Here is a 20,824-nt window from a genome sequence, read left to right as displayed (position 1 = left end):
GTCCCAACTGTCCCGATTTCAAACAGTTTGTCCTGCGACCCGACCGAACTACGGTTGGGACGCCAATTGTCCTAATATTTTGTTTCGGGCCTTTTTTTTTTTTTTTCACTCACCCGTCCGGGTCTTCGGCGGCAATTCGGCGGTGGGTACTTCTGTCTTTAGTGGCAAGGTTTTTTACCCGCTGCTGAAATGCCGCCGAAGACAGTCAGCGACCGAAGGACCCTCCGTCGAATTGCCGCCGAAGGCGCTCCCCCTGCAGGCTGCGGCGGTCCCGATATTTTCAAGTTACCATCTAGTCACTCTATAAATATGAGGCAATTGAGACGTATGTTTAAATCTTCAGTGCCTCGCTGCTGGCTAATAGCAAGAGACTGATGAGAGCTCTTTAAGGCTGGGTCTCTGCTGGTATTTTACTTAAACTCTCCCACTGTTGCATTAGTATTGGTGCAGCGCCACCAGTGGTAGCATTGGTGGAAGCACTAGTATAGACCAGGCCCTGGCATTTTTAGCACCAAGTCATCTAAGCCTCCCCTCAGCAGGTTTAAATGCCACAACTACAGCCACCGCACATCCACACTAGCGCTTCCTTTGTTATTAACATCAATGGAGCTGCAACAAGAGGAGATTTTAAGGGGGGAAAAGAATAGTGCAGACAAGGTTTGTCTGGTTAATGATTCCCATTAGTTCCAGTCACAACAGGCACTAAAGTAGAGGGGCTTTAAGAGGACATTTTTTTGTTGTTTTTTTTTAAGTGAAAAGTATCAGGGATGCAAAAACAAAGCACTAAAAAGAAACCCACTGATGATAAACTAAAAATGACAACTCCCACTGCGATTTCCCCACTAATCCTAGCAGGGAGCCAACCAGGGGCTCTCCTTAAGATAAAACGGGTTGGATTTCCCCTGGTTTTGCACAATCAATTGTGTTATTACAAAAGTAATTATAAAAAATCCTAATTACGCTACACTGTAGTGCGATAATCACCCCCACACACTGAGTGCTTTTTTAAAGAGACAGCTATGCCACAAATATTACCTGTAATCTTCAGACTACCTAGCATCAGAGAGAGAGGTGCTCTGCACCACGGTATGTTTTAAACAAATGCCATTTTGTCATGTGTGGGGGTTTGCAAAACTAATCTAAAAAATTCAGAAGGGCAGCTCTGAAGAATTTGCACAAAACACCATGTCAGTATCTTAGGGCTATGTTGATTTCTGGTGCTAGCAGCAGCTGACCGCATTTGGATGAAGCAGATGGTGCAGCATTAAGACACAATGGACCCCAGTTGCTACGAAAGCACTAGCCCTGAAATGAGGCACATCAGAACACAGCAAATGGAATTAGCTGGAGTCGATAATCATAGACTCTGGGCGTGCCCCTAACATCCTGACACGGGGAAAACACTCCCTCCTGCCAATGGGCGTTTTGCCTGCTTTAGGACTATAGGAACAAGGCAGATGCTTTTCCCAACCTGCTCTCAGACACAGCCTACACAGTCTGTTGAATTCAACCTTGCCCTTTTCCTGGACCCTAGTTTTATTAACAGAGATTAACACTAAGATAACAAAGTCCACCTCAAACCTTCTCCCTGGGCTTAGCTGGGAGTTGACACATTTTTGGTGATTTTTCAAGACCCACACCCTTGTCAAATTTAAGTAATGAAGGACCCACCCAGCCCAATACATTATGTAATTTATGGACAGCCCCTTAGCACCTGGCAGGATTGCAAAAATGGAACTGCTGAGAGGTATTATTACCCCGATCACTTTGCTTGTATGTTGCAACACTACACCACCCTTTGTCTCTTTAGATTGTAAGCTCTTTAGGACATGACCTTTCCTTTAGCATTGTAGTGCCTGTCTGTTTGTCTAGGTGCCTAGCACATTTTGGGTGCTACTATAATATAAATATTAATAAGGGCTTTATTTTTCCCTTGAAGAATGATTTGCTCTCATGGATGTCCCTTACAGCGTTATCTGGTATTCTTTTTTTTTGTGGACCATTGACTGCACAAGGAATGTAGTACCATGTCTTTAAAATGCGAGCTTAAAATGTTAAACCAGACTCGAATGGACTACGGACTGCTTGCTGAGTTAGCACAGCTCGGACCTGAGATGAAAGACAAGAGAAACAGAGAGGAAGAAATGCACCAGCTAGGCTTCTCTCCTCTTTATTAATTATTAGCCTGGTGATTGTGATGCAGGCTGATTTGAATGAATAGACGCTATTGACTTTAATACATCTCCTAAAGCAGGGAAAGTAATGACGTCAGTAATGCAATTCAGTTTGCCCACAATACAATTAAGTGAGTCTGACAGCAGTTATGAGCCACTGTAGATAAGGTAGATAAGGTGGAATGCTTCTGGTGAAGATGCTCATCAAGCTAGTATTTTCCCTTCTTATGTACCTTTTAAATGTAATCTGATTTGGGGTTTGTTTTTTTACTATGTCAGTGCCTCACTGTGATACAACAATAGTAGTGTCATTGTTTCCATTATAAACCTTTCTGTTAAATTAAGGCAGTGGTTTTCAACCTGTGGTCCACGGACCCCTGCGGGGTCTGCAGACTATGCCTAAGATTTCCAAAGGGGCCCATACCTCTATTTGAAATATTTTAGGGATCCACAAATGGGAAAAAGGTTGAAAACCACTGAATTAAGGGATTTATCACCCAAGGACACATCCTTGAAATCAATGGGGCTCCAGGCAGGTGCGGGGCTTCATCCATATAGTTCTAGTTTCAGGATCTGGCCCTGAGTGCTTAACATTGACATGGGGCTGAATTTTGACGTATAAATTCTCAGCCTGAGTGGAGTTGTTGTTTGCTTTTAAAATACAAATTTTGGTTGAAATTGAGCTAGTGATTTATTTTAAGCTCAGTCAAGTTTTGTTCTCCATCAACTAAAACTTTTTTTTTGTTAATAGTAAAATGAAATTTTGGGGGATTTAATAACACTTTGTGCTTCTATAGCACCTTTCATTTCAGTACCTTTGTGTTTTACCAATGTTAATGCTGCTGTAAGGTGGATGGGTATTATCCCCATTTACAGATGTTGAAACTGAGGCACCGAGGGGTTCAATGGCATGACCAGAGTCACAAGGCAAGTCAACAACAGAACCAGAAATGGAACCCAGGAGTCCTCAAAACCTGTACTGTATTCCATTAGTAGTCAAAATAACATGCATGAATCGTTAACTTTAGCAGATTCTTTTCTCTCTCTCTCTCTCTCTGTCACTTACTTTTCCCTCCACACCCCACCAGTGGGTTGCCTGGGTTAATCATTATTCTGTTTGAAGGAAGCTGGATTAACTAATTAAAGCAGATTTTTAAAAAAAAAGCAGTTTCAGACACCTGAGTACTAAAATGAGCACTAGGATGGGGAATCTGGGCAACTAATTACAATGTCCGAGATTAAAACTGGCATTTTCCGTAAGGTGCTTGGTGGTGAAGGCCATTAAGTACCTACATCAATTGCTGGTTTAACCTTTCATGCAATTAGACGCTGCCCAAGTCACAAACAATTTGTCCAGCCTACATTGGTTCTTTACAATAGTCTGCATTATTGCTATAATAAAAAATACCATGTCGAAAAGAGGGTAGGCATTGTGAAATTCTGACGGAAGAGGCCAGAGCTCTTGGAAGCAGTGAAAGTTGGATCCTTCAACCATGTGGGCTGAAGTCTCTGGGAACTGATTATAGGTTAGAAATTGCTTGAGGCCAGGATTGTAATCTGTTAAGCTTTAGACACCAGAAAGTATGTTTTATTTTTTGTTTGTAATCTTACCTGTCTTTTTCCCCCTCTTCCTTAGTATCTCTTAAATCTCTGTTCTTAATTAATAAACTTTTTCTTAGTTTTATTATAAACCAAGTGCTGCTTTGTTGAAGTGACATGTGAGGCTGCAGCTAACCTAACAGGCTGGTATATGCACACTGTATCTTTGGAGGCAGCAAACTTAACAATTTCTGTGAGAGGGACTGGACACCACAGAGAGATATCTCTGGGGAACTGGGGTTCACTGACCGTTGCCTTGAAGGCAAGGTAAAGACTGGCAGAATCTCAAGGAGTTTGTGGATGAGGTGGGGTGGCAGGGAGCTGACTGACAATCTAATCTCCAGCCAAACTCTCTTATTGAGGCAGAGGAATAGCACAGTGGCTCTCAGTCCTGAGTAGAACATCATAGGCATGAATATTGGCATAAGGTGGTATCTGCACAGACAACTCTGTCAAAGAGCCAATGGCACATTCTCCAGCTCATCTATATTAACCACTGCTGACACGTAAGAAAAAGCAGCTCACAGAATTGGGCTGACAGACAATTTGCTACTTTATTCTATCCTAACATGCTTAATGTATTCTGAGGTATCAGTAACTAATAGGTCTTACTACATCTGCCCAATAATATAAATTGACATTTTATTAGAAGCATTTCTGTAATGCTCATTCAAATAGTATCTTTACCTCCCAGTAAAATACATCCCATGTAACTCTAAGCATCAGATTATCTATTACCCTGAGCACTGTATAGTCATTTACACTTGTGGAAATCTTGTTTAAAATTCTGATTTGATTGCATTTTACACCGGGGTTCACACCCCCTTTGCACAGGTATAAATGACTACACAAAGTATAGAGCGGTGCACAACCATGCATAGTCTAAGATAGACTTAAAAGATTGTCTGAAGACTGAATACGTTCTAAGAAATGCAGTATGCTTAAAACATTCCATTTGAATTTGCAACAGAATATTTAGTGACAAAAAAGGAATCCGAATGATAGATACAGTGATAGTCAATTTACACATTTGTTAAAAAGGTCTAATATGTCATTGGTGTCTGAGATTGCAAAATAAAAGCCTTAATAGTACTGCTAATGAACATACATAAAATAGCACTAGAATAATGGTTTGAGTTTAGAATTGGGAACCAGGAACTTCTCAGTGCTACCTCTGATACAGAGTCCCTCTTTGATCATAGGCAAATCACTTAACCTTTCAGCCTCAATTTTGCCATCTGTACAATGGAGACAACTGTTATCTTGCAGGGGTGCAGTTAGGATTAATTAGCTAGTGTTTGCAGAGGAGGTTGAAGCATCTCAATACCATATCAAACACTGTAAGGCTCTACCACTTATACTACATTCTATTTAGGAAATAATTATAACAATTTTTTATACTTTCCAATTTTCATTTGCCACAGTTGAGTGAATTTGTATTCCATATGTAAACATTACTATCATTGACAACTGTCAAATACTGCAGCCCTATACTTCTCTGTGGTTAGGGGTTATAAAAAGAATAATATTTAAACGAACTGGTCAAGATGTTCAAAAGAACTAGTGATTTTGAGTACCTCAAGTTTGGTGCCCAATGTGAGATACCTTAAAGGGGCCTGATTTTCAGAAAGTGTTAATGGCAAGAGTTTTAAAGGTATTTAGACACCTAACTCCCATTGATTTCCTTTAAAACTCTGGCTCTAAGTGCTAAAAAGATGGGATTTTCAGAGTTTAAGTTATCACATGTGGGTCACCCAAATTCTGAGGCACTAGACTCAAACAATAGGTTTACACTTTGAACTCGCCAGCTCTACTTGGGGCATTAGAGATTCTGTACCCTGTAATGCAGAGACATCTGAAAAAATCAATGTGTAATATTTTCTCATATGAAGTATCTTCATAGTAAGCAATCTGTTTTCAAGTAAATGTGTGTGCGATTTTAGCGGCACAATTGCCATTAGTGTTAATTAGGGATGAGTAGCTAGAGCTTTGTGTGTTTGGAACTGTGGGCCTTTTGCTATTTGTCAGGTTATACTTTTAGTAATTATTGTCTTGGTGAGAGCTAATTTTATATAACACATCTCACTATGCCATGGTGGTCAGGCTGCCATTTGGTAGCACTGATCCAATCATTTTAATAGTAAGAAATAATTACTTAGACATAAGTGTTCATTTTTTTTAAAATAAGTATTTCCTTTAATAATATGCAGCATGAAGGCTTTATAATTACTTTGCTGCTCTTTTCTTTGCAGATCCTTTTGTTTCTCCTCATCTTCAAATGAAAACCATTACAGTTTACTTGAGGCTAATCATGAGAGCTGTTTCATTTGACATAATTCACAAAAGTTTTTTTATTAATGTGTGAAGCATTCTAATTACATGGGGTGGATTTCTACTTTTACAAAGTCTGTATTGGCAGTGCTGGCTGATACATCATAATGACAGCTTATTTCTTTCCTGGATATAGCGAATTTCAGTGGCAACAACACAGTTTATCTTGTTCAGGAAAGAACTGGCATGACACTTTGACATTACACCTTCCAAACAAGAAAAGTAATGATCAGCATTTAAAACACAGGTCTGATATCAAGAGGGACCAAATACTTACAATTCCCATTGAAATGAATGAGATTTGCAAGTGCACAGCACCTCTTAAAATCTGGTCTATATGACCAGTCTTCTCCCCCAACCTCGCTTCTTATGCTGACCTCACTCTTTGAGTAGCTTTATTGAAATTAATAGCCCGCAGTTATGGCCTGATATAATATAAAATACCCAGTGCTGCCAACTCTTGTGATTTATGAGTGATTTTTCATGAGCCTTGAAATATTTGGTCCATTTCTTAAAGCCCCAGCTCCTGGAGTCATGTGATTATGTGAATAATCTCAGCTTTCTGTTTTTTAAAAAGTGAGATTTTAGTTCTTGTGGTTGTGAGACGCTTGAAAATGTGACTCACCTTCATCCAAAAGCCTCAACCCAGAAGGCATATAAAAAGTACCCCAAATGTATTATCTTTAAAAAGCTCCTTTATTTTAAGCCAATCTCATGATTTGGGGCACCTGACTCATGAGTTTTGAACAACTGGGGTTGGCAATACTGTGTATCTATGGCCTTCTGGGCAATACAAGCTCTAGAAGACCAAGAATGCTGGAGACAGGCAGAATTATTCAAGGGAAAGGTTGACCTGTTGTGGATTATTCCATCCTGAATAACCCCACAATGGTGATACGTGGAAAAAGCACATGCAAACCTGCTCCTTGCATTCAGGAGTTGTCTGCAATTAGTGAAAGGGAAAAATACCATTCTCCTTTACCTTAGTGGTGTTTACCTCTGGCAGCTTTTGTGCTTGAGAGGGCCTGTCTGCCCCACTCAAACTGTCAGTGTCCTGAGTGGGCCTTTTGCTTCCCCCTGACTCTATCATTGCAGAAGTTATAGTTTGCACACCAAATAGTCCTTACTCCCATATGTAGTTTCATTAACTTCCATGGGACTTCTTCTGAGAGTATGGGCCTCCGGCAGGAATAAAAGTTTGTGGGATAAGGCTGAAGATGCTAGAACAGCTGAAGTTGTTGCTGTTTAACAAAGATAGTCATGTCAGTTTCAGAACACACTAAAAATTGTTATTTGCAAAAAGGAAAGGAGTGGAGCTGCTTCAGATTGCAGCCCTTTCATCTCTAGGTCACCAGTTCAAAACCCATACTGGCCTGTATTACCCGAAATTCATTATCGTGAGATTATGGCTTACAGTACATGTGGTATCTGGAGAAAGCAATTTGTGCTCCAAGAGTTGAAGACATTATAGTAGTGTTGGCAGGCTGTTGAAATATGACTATTCAACAGAAAGATTCAATCATCTAAAAATTGAAAGAAACCAGGTATTTTGAAAACTCACCATGTCCTGTTTAAGCCCCATGCTATACTCTGAAAATTTTTGTTTAAAAAAAACTGTGACTCTCTTTTTTTGAGGTTAAGTATTTTGTTTTCTTCCTTGCTTGACAAAGGCTCCCACTTTCCAGTAGCTTTTCACCCTCTCTGTTAAGTCCCCTCTGCTCAGTAAATGATCTGAATCTTCTCAAACTGTGAACACATTCGCCTTTCAAAAGTGGTTCTCTTCTTGCAGTTTTCAGATGCATTAGTCTTTTTTTTGTGCACGCGTGGGGCTTGATTAATGGGTTATCATGTTCTCTCATCGGTTATACAACTGTAATTGATTATGTCTTGCTGCCTTATTTCCATGCTTTTGCTAATCAACTAATTAATGCAAGAGATGGCTGAAGAAAGGAAATTCCTGAAAACATAATAGGAAAATGCACTTTTTCATATATAGCCTATTAATTTCCCTAAAGCAACCATATAATACATGCTATATTGCTGGATGGTTATGCACTTCATACAAGAAAGAGCGAGGCTGTCTCTATCCCTGTCTCTATTTCTATTCTGCCATTCTGCACAGACATGGCTGTTGGCCCGAATATGCCATTTTTATCTGAGATTGCCACTGGGCCAGCAGAACTGGACACGAGTATATGAATGGCCACCGCAAAGGGACATCACAACACTAGTCATGGCAAGTCAGCAGGAACTGTAGGTGTAAGTGTTTTCTTCTGGAGGCAAGCGGCTCTTCTTACCGGACATGTATATTGCTTATTTGCGCCTATTGGAACCATTGTCAGCCTTGTGTGCAGCAGGTAGTTTTCATCCGTCATAGCTCTCTATGCAGTTTTAAGGGTGATGGCATCTCAGTGAAGTTTTGAGGGAGCTATATGAGCCAATGCCTATCAATTAGACATTAGTGTGTGACTAAGGCAACCTCTAATGATACAGGTGGTAGTGTTTAGCTCTGAACCAATGAGATGCATATGCTGACTTCTTCCCAAAGTACGACACAACATTCTTCTGGAGTGAATACCTGCCCTAGGACTGAGGTTTGCAAAACATTTGCCTCTGCTCCCCAGGAGGTTCCCGCTTGCTTCTGAACAAAGGCAATCCGAGAGGTGATCTTTTTCTTTAAGTGTTCTAGATGGGACTGGTATGTTAGACTGCAATATAGTTTGATTCCTAAATAAGTGAAAGCTGGTTGGAAAAGAACTAGAGGATCCTCAACACAGACTGTAAGGGGTTAATTGGCCAGGCGATTGCTGAGATGGAAGGTTGTGGCTGCTGTCCTAGACTCACTTAATGAAAATGACCTACGTCAGTGGAGATTTTCATTAAGTGGCCTGAGAACTCGTGTCCTGGCTGAGTGACCCATCAATATTGCATAGAGTGTGCTGCAGGCATACCTCCAGACTGCAGTGTAGCAAACCTCCCACTAGAAGAATGGGAGAAGGATTGGGTCCAAGAGCTTGTATTATATGTCTGCAGGATTAGCCAAATCCTCCTTGCCCACTCACCTAGTCTCAGTGATTTCAATGTAACTGTTCACATGAATACTGTGAACAGGAGTTGACCAAAGATGATGACTGATAGTCAGGGGCAGCTCTAGCCATTTCGCCGCCCCCAAGCACGGCGGCACGCCACGGGGGGCGCTCTGCTGGTCGCCGGTCCCGCGGCTCCAGTGGACCTCCCGCAGGCGTGCCTGCGGATGCTCCACCGAAGCTGCAGGACCAGCGGACCCTCCGCAGGCACGCCTGCGGGAGGTCCTCCGGAGCCGCCTGCCGCCCTCCCGGCGACCGGCAGAGCGCCCCTCACGGCATGCCGCCCCAAGCACACGCTTGGCGTGCAGGGGTCTGGAGCCGCCCCTGCTGATAGTACATTATCTGTGTGTTAGTCATTTATCTTCATAAGTTAAGGGATGGATACCTACGTAGTATGTAGCATGAGTAAAACCCAGGCAGTAGCATGAGTGTGTTGTGATATCTCCCAGTAAATGAATTATGAACGCATATCTAAGACTAGGATGTTTCTACAATAGCATTGTTGGTCAAAAGACAATACCACAAAAAAAGTAGGAGCAATATTATTTTCTTGAAACCATGCAAGCAATCCCCAGGGAGAGTTCTAGGTGTGGAAAGAGGACCATCTATACCTATAAGTATGATAAAGAATATTGCTGCTGAAATATGACTTACAAAGGTTCTTGCTTCTGGTGGAACTTTCAGCCAAATGAACTTACAAAATTCCCATGTTCTGTTCTGTTATCTCATGTTTCCCTGTTATGTTATTACATACATGATTATGTAATTGGTTGTTCAAAACTGAAGATCTCATGGCCCCCACTGCTTTTCATATTTCACTTCCTTTCTTGTATTACCAAAACACCCTCCTTGTTCTATTAAAGCTGAAAGAATCTTGCCACAGAGGGCAGGATAAGAGGCAATGGGTTCAAACTACAGCATAGGAGATTTAGAAAATTTTTCCTAAAATTTAATCTAACTGTAAGAGCTTCAGACAGCTGTGTTACTTTGCATTCAGACTTTGTTTCCTTTTCGCTTTTCATTCAACTCTGACAACTCAATTAGATGACCCTGTTTCACTTTTGTTTCTAATTAATTTCACTTTCACGAGATGCTTGCAAACACTGCTGGGGGAGATTGAGGGGTATGTGTGTGTTTCTATTTGAATTTTTTTAAAAATCATGGAAGCATTTTAATTGGTATAAAGTTTATTTTTACACAGCTTTAAAAAATGGGCTAAACTCAACCCCAAATTGTTTCTTTAAGACATACAAAATCTTCACTGACATTCCATACGAGGTTTTGAAACGAATGTTCAGTGATACACACAAGTGTTGAATAAATGTTCGCTTGACCGCTTTTTGCACCAGCCATCTATTCTGCTCTTATGGGATTCAGCAGTTACAGGTGCAGTTATTAATCATTGTGTGTCTGTCTAAGACAATCAATGACAAAACATGCACTGACTTTAATGGGAGCAGAAGAATGGTCTAGGTACTGTAAATACCTTATTCAGTAGTAACCAGTTGTCTGTCTGTCTGTACAGCAACTACTTCTAAAGTTTTAGGGCTAAATTCATTGCTGATGCAAATAGGAAAAACTACTGAAGTCAAAGGAGCTGCACTCTTTTACAGCAGCAGGGAATTCAGCAGCTGACCTGATTAATGAACAAGGAAGGCATCATCTGAATTACCCATTGGCAATATTGTCTGAGAGATTTCTTTGACTGGTGTTGTAAGAACTAGTACTTAGCAGGCTCTTTAACAAACAGGACTTCAGTGAACTGAAGTCCATAGTATCGTATGACAGCTGAATTATCTCTGATTATCTCAATCCCATCATACAGTAATGAGCTGACTCTGAAACTGAGGCAGAGGGTCAAATATAAAGGCTTGTCCACATGGGGAAGTTGTGCATAATAGCTATCGCGGTCATTACTGAATAGAAGCAATGGGCTTAAATTGCAGCAAGGGCAGTTTAGGTTGGACACCAGTTTAGGTTGCAACAAGGGCAGTTTAGGTTAAGCACTGGAATAAATTGCCTACGGAGGTTGTGGAATCTCCATCATTGGGGATTTTTAAAAGCAGGTTGGACAAACACCTGTCAGGGATGGTCTAGATAATACATAGTCCTGTCTTGAGTGCAGGGGACTGGACTAGATAGCCTCTCGAGGTCCTTCCCTGTTCTATGATTCCATAATAGTCTAAAGAGCTGCGCTGAACCTGATCTAAACCCTGGCCAGCAAGACTGCTGATTAGTGCCTAAGGGGTGGTGATGTGGCACTGGGAACAGGAAGGAGATGGTCAGTTTATTTCATATTGGCCACTAAACATGGCAACACATTGCAGTCACTGCCAGAACAGGCTGTATTCAAAACAGTAACCTAGAAATAAGAGGCTTTATATACCCCATTACTCACTACCTGAGCCAATTTAATACACATAGGGATAATTTTGCAGCCTTTACTCTGGCAATAATCCTTTTGAATCTAGTGGAAGTTTTGACTCCATTAAGGACAATGGGATTTAGCTTTGCTTTCAATTTAATATTTTATTCAAATTCAGAATGCCACAGAGTTATCTTTGCATTTTAATATCAGTGATGTTCCCTTAAAGAATCAGTCTTGGTGCTCCATATACCGGCTCTGCTCTACTGAGCTTATTTATGGGTCAGTTACTCATTTTGAAAAACACTTGCATAAAAGATTCAGCAACTAAATCCCCCCTACATGCCTGTAACATAATAGCAATAACTATTTTATTCAGCAATAAACTACTTCCCTGCTAAGAACAAACTACTTGGCTCTGTAATTTTAGAAAGGCTCATGAGTTAGAATGCAGTGTTTGAAAAGTAGTGCCGTAAAAGCTGTTCTTTTGTTCACCTGCCAGGTAGAGTTAATTTATGGTATTATGTCTTTCAGTAAATTATTGATATAAAAGTAATGCAGAATGACAACAAAACAATAGAATCACGTGGCTGAATGTCAGTCTCCTGCATGGCTCCATCTCACTGTTTATTTTCTATAAATGCCTGGGCTTCACTTTGATGGTTTTATTGCAGGGAAAAACAATGATCTAGTAACAACATTCCAGTCAAGCCAATATAGAAAAGGGAAGAAGTGTCAACATTAGCAGGGCCCACAGCCTGTGTTGAGATCTTGCTCAATAACCATATTGCCCAGAGTTGACGTTAATAGTGAGATGCGGGAACCACACGTCATGAAAACATTTCCTAAATACTAGCAACATTGTTCTCAATTAACATTCATAACTCAGCTGTATCTCACTGCTTGAGTGAATAATATTTAATGAATCTCTTCTTTTTGTGACACTAGGTCAGAATCTGCTCTCATTTATACCAGGAGTAGCTCCAATTATTTCATGGGAGTTGCTTTGAGTTTACATTGTGGTAATTAAGATGAGTATCTGGTCTACTACCATTAGGATTTTTCCAGGCTTTCCATTATAAATCTTATTTTCAGAAATTAGCCAAAAAATTGCCATAATTCTTGATTTTGCACCTTTGCATGCCCTTGGCTCCCACAAAGACAGCTTTACTCACAAAAAGATGGTAGGTTCAGGCCTACATATAGCCTTGAACTTTACAGTTCAAGATCCAGTGTGGGAGTTAATTTCTTTAACCAGTTTGAAAGACACAAAAATTGCTCTTTAGTTTGAGGAATCCCACCACCTCACCCAAATGAGAAATGCTTGATTCTTGTTTGCATTCTTATTACTAAAGAAAATATTTAATAATTTAAACAGAAAATTTCCAGATAATTTGTTTTACAATGGACTGATATGTTTGGGTATTTCAAGGTTGGGGCTGGGAGGGTCTGAGTTAGTTTCTTTATCAACTATTTTCTGCAGTCTTTTCAATTAAAATGTCATAAGGATATTTAGCATGGAGCCCTACGGCTATATTCAACTCTATGGCCACGTCTACACTACCTGCCAGATCGGCAGGTAGTAATCTATCTATCGGGGATCGATTTATCGTGTCTCGTCTAGACATAATAAATCGATCCCCGAATCGATGCCCGTACTCCACCTCAGCAGGAGGAGTAAGCGGAGTCGACGGGGGAGCCGCAGTGGTTGACTTGCTGCCGTGAGGACGGCCAGGTAAGTCGAACTAAGATACTTCGACTTCAGCTATGTGAATAGCATAGCTGAAGTTGCGTATTTTAGATCAACCGCCCCCCCCCTCCCCGTGTAGACCAGCCCTATGTGACCCTTTGCCAACCCACTAACTTCAGGGGAGCTGCACCAGTTTACAGGGAGCAAAGAATTTGGCCATTCAAGCTTGGCCCCGCTCTCACTGAAATCACTACCAAACTCCCATTGTCCTCAATGGGAGCAGGATCATGCCCTTATTGGGCATGTGCACCCCCTGGATTAAGAAAACAGTTTTTTATCCAAAGAGGGGAGAAGTTTCTTGGGTCAGTAGTTTGATATGTGAGCAGGATTTACACAATAGACTACGGGCCACTATGATCTACGGTGTCCAAAATAAACGTTGCTTTTAAAAAAAGGAACATAAGATTGTGTATACACCTTTAAAACAAATTCTTCCCTGGTGCACTGAAGTCAATGAAGCTGGACTAGGGATGAATTTGCACATTGGTCAGATGAGTCTAAGAAGTTATTTAGATCAGTGTAAAATGTGTGTTCGCCCAAGAGGCATGTAAGATTTGTTTGTCTTTGATGCATACAAAGAAAAGTTCCTTTTAGGCAAAGTTAAAGTCTTGAGGCAGTATGAAGGAAAAAGGCAATCAAAGTTGAGGTGGCTTCTCACTCATTCTCTTCTCAGAGTATGTGCTGAAGTTCCTGCAGGGAACTGAGTGTGTGTATGCAGCGGGGATTTTTTTTACCCTGGGGCCTGATTCATCGATTCATAAAGTTTAAGACTAAAAAGGACCATTAGGTCATCTGGCCTCCTGTATATCATAGGCCTTTACATTTCCACTTACTTCTGTATTGACACCAATAACTTGTGTTTGACTAAAGCATAACTCCCAGAAAGACATCTAGTCATGATATGAAGAAATCAAAGATGGATAATCCAACCCTTTTCTTTGTAGTTTGTTCCACTGGTTAATCACCCTCACTGATAAAAATTTATGTCTTATTTCCAATTTGACTTTGTCTGGCTGCAGTATCCAGCCATTGGTTCTTGTTCTGTCATTCTCTGCTAGATTAAAGACCCCTTTAGTACACAGTATTTTCTCTCAGTGAAGATATTTATACACTGTAACCAAGTCTCCTCTCCATCTTCTTTTTGATAAACAAAACAGATTGAGCTCTTTAAGTCTTTCACTATAAGGCATTTTCTCCAGCCCTGGAATCATTTTTTTCATTCTTTTCTGCACCCTCTCCAATTTTTCAACATCCTTTTGAAAATGTGGACACCAGAAGTGGATACTAGAATAGTGCATCAGTCTCATCATTATTTACTGCTCTGCCAATCTTTGTGTCATCCACAAACTCTATAAGCAGTGATTTTTATATTGTTTTCCACACTATTGCTGAAATGTTGAGAAGTGTTGGGTCTAGTACTGATCCCTGTGGAAACCCACTAGAAACACCCTCACTCAGTGATTCCAAATTTACATTTATTTTTTGAAACCTGTCGGCCAGGTCTTAATCCGTTTAAGGTATGCTTTGTTGATATTGCTAATGGTAATTTTTTAATCAGACAATCCTACAGTACTAAGTCAAATGCCTTACAAAAGTCTAAGTATATCACATCCAGGTGTAGTTATCTTTATCAACCCAACTTGTAGTGTCAAATGACAAATTTTGGCCCATTGAACATATATCCTGCCATGGTAACGTACTTGTGTACTGTTGAGGGATATTGAGAGGATTAATTCATTAATGGGCCAGATTAATGCAGTTAATTTGTGTCAGAGGGACACTGTTTGCCCTTCTTAGAGTTTCTGCAGGGTTTGGGAAGCAACTTTAATTCCTACTGTGGGTTCTGCAGGAGCCCTGCTGACACCACCTCAGTGGGGATGCACTAAGTCATGGTATGTAAACTGACATTTAACAGGCAATGAAAACCGCAGGGGAATGTGGTCCACTGCTTGTAAAGTGGCTTAAAGATGGTTGGATATTCAAAAGTGCCTAAGGGTTTGTCTACACAGTGATTTAATGTGGTCTACAGGGGTGTGATTTCTAAAGGGCACTAATGTGTTGCACATTAATTGGTCCATGTAGACGCTGCTAGTGTGCGCTAAAGGCACTCTAGTGCACTTTAACATAGTGCTGTTTCAAGCAGTACTACTTTAAAGTGCCCCAAGGGTCTTAATGTACCAATTAATGTGCAACATGTTAGTGTGCTTTAGAAATCACTCTCCCATAGAGCATATTACTCAATGGGAGTTATGAAAATTGATGGGAGGGTCAAGCCCTACATTTGGGGACATATCCTTCTCTTAGTGATGGCAATGGGTTTTGCAACCATAGATCAGGGATAGTATGTGACAGTCATAATTTTGATGCCTTGACTTTTTCCAGCTTCAGTCATAATGTTTAATGCAAGGTGGTGGTTGTTGTTGTTGTGTTTGGTGTTTGTTTTTTAATGCCTGCATTGTCACTATCTAGTTGATCCTTTTGCTGATCCAAGAATGGAGATTTCAGCACCTTGAACAGCACCCGTGCTTCTTGCTGTACTACTGTATAGAACTCCTGTTATTTTTTCAGTCACTGGGGTTTGTTAATAATACTTAGCCCTTAGATAGCCCTTTTCCCCTTCAAAATGCTGTGCAAACATCAACTAATCCTCATAACACTGCTCCAATGTAGGTAAATTATTATATTCCCATTTTACACACCCGTAAACTGAGACGGAGAGAATTCACAGCTATGACGTGCATAGAGTTAAACCCATCAGTAAAACCCGGCTCTTAGAGAAATGGATGAATCACTTTCACAACAAGCAAAATTAGCCCCCTTTGGCTAAGGTTCTGTGTTTCGTCAACAACATCTAATATGATGATGACGTCCAGTTCCTTTCTACAGTAGAGACCTGTCTGATGGCAAAGGAGATCACATTGATCCTGTCATCTATCTGCAACCAGCTACTCACTCACTTAATTTCCTTCCTTACATTTTCTCTTTCCCTCATCCAATTTGCATCTTTTATAACCCCCACCCCTACTCCCTTCGGTCCCACTAGTCCCCTGTGAGCGTACTCTCTCTCAGAACCTGTAAGAAGAAAGCTTTTCCTAGGTTCATATTATTTAATTCAGATCAGTCTGTGTTTATCCTTTCACTTTGCTCTATCTCACTCTCTGTCTCCTATTAATCCTGAGCTCATCGGACTTAAACCCATCATGTCTTCTGCTCCTCTTTACAGTACAGGCTCCTAGCACTTTTAAAAAATACAAATTTCTCCTCTAGAATCAGTCTGGCTAGGTCATTAAGAAGTCAGTTTGGTTTTCTTCATTTTTGTTTCCTCCTAGCTTGTAACAGGAGTAGATACCAAGGCAGCACCTCCCCTTCTCTAGTGTTCTGGCCAAAGCTAGAAAAAGCTATGCAGGAGAATGGAAGGCAACGAAAACAATATCCCAGGTGAATTACTTCTCAGCTCGTGCTGGATTCTCATTTCCCAGCATTAGGGAAGCTCATATCCAAAGCCTTGGCTGTCTGCTTCTTCTCAAATGGTGATGCTGCTCTGCTCTAGGCGTGCAAGGCCTCGGCATCCCTTTAGTACATGGCAGTATCTAGGGCAGCTCTTACGGGGTGGGGGGGTGAGAAGTGAGGGGGTACCCTCACTTCCAAACACCCTGACCCTGTTTCCCTCACAGGCCAATGAGCACCCAGGTGGTGGCAGAAGAGGAGGGCAAAGAGCCCAGACAGTGTCCTCATCACCTCCACCCCCCATACACACCTAGACACCCCCCAAAAATCCATTTGTGAATGGCTCCTCTTCCGGGGATCAGACTGTCCCTCAACGTCCCATGGGCAGGGAGGAAACAGCATAAAGAGAGGGGACCCCCAAACACCCCAGCACCATCCCCTCCAGGGACGTGGGCAGCCTCTGAGCCTCTTACGGAGGGTGAAAGGGGCAACTCCTAAGTACCAAAGCATGAGAAGTGATGCCTCACCCCCACCCAGGAGAACAGGCTCCGGCTCCTTCCATCCCCTGTCTCCCCCCCCCCCCCAGTATAATCCTAATCCCAGGCAATGCTGAGGGCAGCCGGCGCGGAGGGAGGCGAGGGGGGGACCCCAGCAGAGCCGGCAAGGAGCTGGCCATGCCCGGGGGCTCAGCAGCACTCACTCACCCACGGGAGGAGGACGCAGGAGCTCGACTCACCCCAGCTGGTGCGGGGAGGGTTGGCAGCTCCGGGCTGTCTCCGGAGGAGGATGCAGGAGCTGAGCCCGGCCGGGGTGGGGGTTGCAGCACCTGCAGCCCAAGGATCCAGACGATGGAGATGGGGCGGGTGGCAGAGGCAGGGTTGCAGCTCCGAGCTCCTGCTGCCCTGGCAAGCGGCGGGGAGGGGGCCGGGCTTGCAAAGCGCCGCCCGGGGTGGAGGAGGCTGCAGCAGCAGCAGCTGGTGGCTGGAGCGGGGCGTTAGCCGCTTCCGAGTCTGACTCCCGCGGGCGGGGGAGGGGGGTCCGCGTACCGCACCGGCGGCTCCCGTCTGCCTCTCGCTGGCCGGCAGGGCGGGGGAGGCCGGGCGCTGCAGCGCCTCAATTATTCAGCGCTCCCCATCCCCGCCCCGCCGCCGCCGCCGCCACGTGATCCGCGCGGCGCGGGCAGAGCCGCCGCCACAGGCGTGATGCGGCCGGGCGCCCCCGCGGAGCAGCGGCAGCGGCCCTGGGTGACGGGTTCCCGGGGGGGGGTCAGCTGCTGCCCCCATTGGCGGCCCTGCACCCCTTAGCCTCCCATGGGGTCCCCTGCTTAGCCCCCCAGCCACAGGGGCGTGGGGGGTGGGAGTCCCTGCCTGAGCCTCCCATGCAGTGGGGAGGGGGGGCTGGGATGGTGGGGGGAATCCCAGTGGATTCCCACCCAGTGGGAGGGAGTCTGAAAGGGGGTGTGATCCTGCCTCTGTCCCCACCCCATCAGCCTGGGGAAGCCTGGCGCTAGGGCTGGGAGGAGAGCAGAAGGGAACAGGGCCAGGAGTTTTACTTGTCCCTGGATCATGCTCCGACCTCAGATTTCTCCACTAACCCCCTCTGTGAGCCAACCTCCTACCTCAGGAGTGAACCATGTCATCGCTCATGCTGTGATACGCGGGGACGCTCAGTGCTGTACACTGCCTCCACGAAGCAAATGGTACGCCCTGTATAATCTCTTCTCACGAAAATGGCCATTCATCATTTCCCCCACCAATCACAGGTTTCTGGGCAGCGTCCGATCCCACTGAAAATGCCAATGAGAACTGATGTCTGATACATTTCCCCACATACATAGATACTTAGGGCGAAATCCTGCAGGTATATAGTGTAAACACCCACTGAAATCAATGGAGGATTTTCTGGATAAGGACTGCAGTTTTCTATAGCTGCCAAGGTGTGATGGAGTCTGGCATGACAACTACGGTAGAGGAAATCCCATAGCCTGCTGCAGAAAGAGCCTTTTCCAAATTAACTTGCAGTTGAAAAACGGTCAGGGCTATAAAACGTACTTCCCAGAGATTGGCAATTCAGATCAAGATTTTGAACACCTCAAACATGGGGAAGTGTTTGGTGAACATAAGAATGGCCAAACTGGGTCAGACCAAAGGACCATCTAGCCCAGTATCCTGTCTTCCGACAGTGGCCAATGCTGGGTGCTTCTGAGGGACTGAAAAGAACAGATGATCAAGTGATTCATCCCCTGCTTTTGGTATTTGTGTAACAACTTGCCAAATGTGTCTTTGTCCCCTCTGGTGCCTGTAGTACATGAAGAGGTTTAGCAGTCTGCTGCTGCTTGAGCTAAAGGTATACTCCACACTCATAGCCAACTCTACCCCTCAGAATCCTATCAGAGTCAAATCTCTTCAAATGGTCTAGGCACTAGAAGGGAATTAAGACACACTAGGCCAGTGTGTTACTTTTCAGTCTGGTTAAGCCTATTTTAAAGATAGGGGCCATCTGCAAAATTATATTTTGAACACTTGAGGGGTGTTTGGGGTTATGGCTCAAGCTTATCTCTAATATTTCCTTTTGCAGTTTTCTTGATCTAATTTCTGTACTGAGTTGTCTCCACACTCCTTGGGTCTCCCCATAGACTTCTCCTTTCCATTATTCAGAGCCTTGCCACTTTGACCTAAAATCTAAGATGAAGATCAGTGCTGATGCTAGGAAGAGCAGCACAACATAAGAACAGCCATACTGAGTCAGCCCAATGGTCCATCTAGCTCAGTATCCTGTCTTCCAACAGTGGACAATGCCAGAGACTTCAAAGGGAGTGAACAGAACAGGACAATTATCAAGTGATCCATACCCTGTTGTCTGGTCCCAGCATCGGGCAGTCAGAGGCTTAGGGACACATAGAGCATAGGGTTGCATCTCTGACCATCTTGGCTAAGAGTCACTGATGGACTCTATCCTCCACGAACTTACCTAATTCTTTTCTGAACCCATGTTGGCCTTCTCAACATCCCCAGCAATGAGTTCCACAGGTTGATTGTGCATAGTGAGAAGAAGCACTTCCTTATGTTTGCTTTAAACCTGCTGCCTATTAATTGGGTGACCCCTGGTTCTTGTGTTATGTGAAGGGGTAGATAATTCCTTATTCACTTTCCCCACACTATATTCATGATTTTATAGCTCTCACATTCTGTTCAATCCCCTTTGTACTTTGGGAATGTTTACAAATGTCAGTTTTCATCAAAATGCTCTGAATTCTAATGTCATCCATTCCCAGCCACACATGTTGGATTGGTGCCAGAGGTAAGGAAGTGAAGAGGAGTTGCTCTTTTTCCTCCAAACTCTGAAAGAAAACTCAAGAATGTGGCCTTTCTGCCTCACCTCCCTTTGAGAAGCCAGGCACTTCCCTTGCTGAATAAGACCTGCTGGAGGCTGTCTTAGTGCCAGTGGCTCTCCGCAATTAGCCTAAGTGATCCACTGGCTATAGATATAGCTTTCCAGTGGTTCTAGAGCAGGGGTAGGCAACCTCTGGCACGCATGCCAAAGGTGGCACACGAGCTGATTTTCATTGGCACTCACACTGCCCAGGTCCTGGCAACGGGTCTGGGGGGCTCTGCATTTTAATTTAATTTTAAATGAAGCTTCTTAAACATTTTAAAAACCTTATTTACTTTACATACAACAATAGTTTAGTTATATAATATAGACTTATAGAAAAAGACCTTCTAAAAACGTTAAAATGTATTACTGGCACACAAAACCTTAAATTAGAGTGAATAAATGAAGACTCGGCACAGCACTTCTGAAAGGTTGCTGACCCCTGTTCTAGAGGTTGTAACACCATAAACTAAGCAGTATTCCCTGTGGCTGTTCAAGTGAAGGCCATTATTTCACAACCCCCCACCAATCCCACAGCTCGTGTCTCCCTTCATCAGTCCTGAAATTCCCCCTCTTCTTCCTGGCTTTATCTCCCATTCCCCAAACCTGGAAAGCTTCATATTGCAGCCATCACTCTCCCAACTAAGGAACACTAGACAGGATTCCCTTTCAGGCCACTTGGGCAGCTGGAGATGTC

The 20,824-nt window shown here is 43.1% G+C and overlaps 1 protein-coding gene across 2 annotated transcripts in view; it reads right to left on the bottom strand.

Moving 5' to 3' along the window:
- SLC7A14 (solute carrier family 7 member 14) overlaps nucleotides 1–17,826 on the bottom strand; it is a 73,995-nt gene extending 56,169 nt beyond the window's left edge. The window contains exon 1 of one of the 2 annotated variants that reach the window (XM_039489024.1): nucleotides 17,457–17,826. The gene's annotated coding sequence lies outside the window, so the exon portion shown is untranslated. The remainder of the gene's footprint in view (nucleotides 1–17,456) is intronic. The other variant, XM_039489025.1, reaches the window with a different exon arrangement.
- Between the last annotated feature and the right edge of the window lie 2,998 nt (nucleotides 17,827–20,824).

The sequence above is a fragment of the Mauremys reevesii genome, linkage group 9 (genome assembly GCF_016161935.1).
Source record: "Mauremys reevesii isolate NIE-2019 linkage group 9, ASM1616193v1, whole genome shotgun sequence".
NCBI lineage: Eukaryota > Metazoa > Chordata > Testudines > Geoemydidae > Mauremys > Mauremys reevesii.
This window is presented reverse-complemented; position numbering and strand designations above follow the sequence as displayed.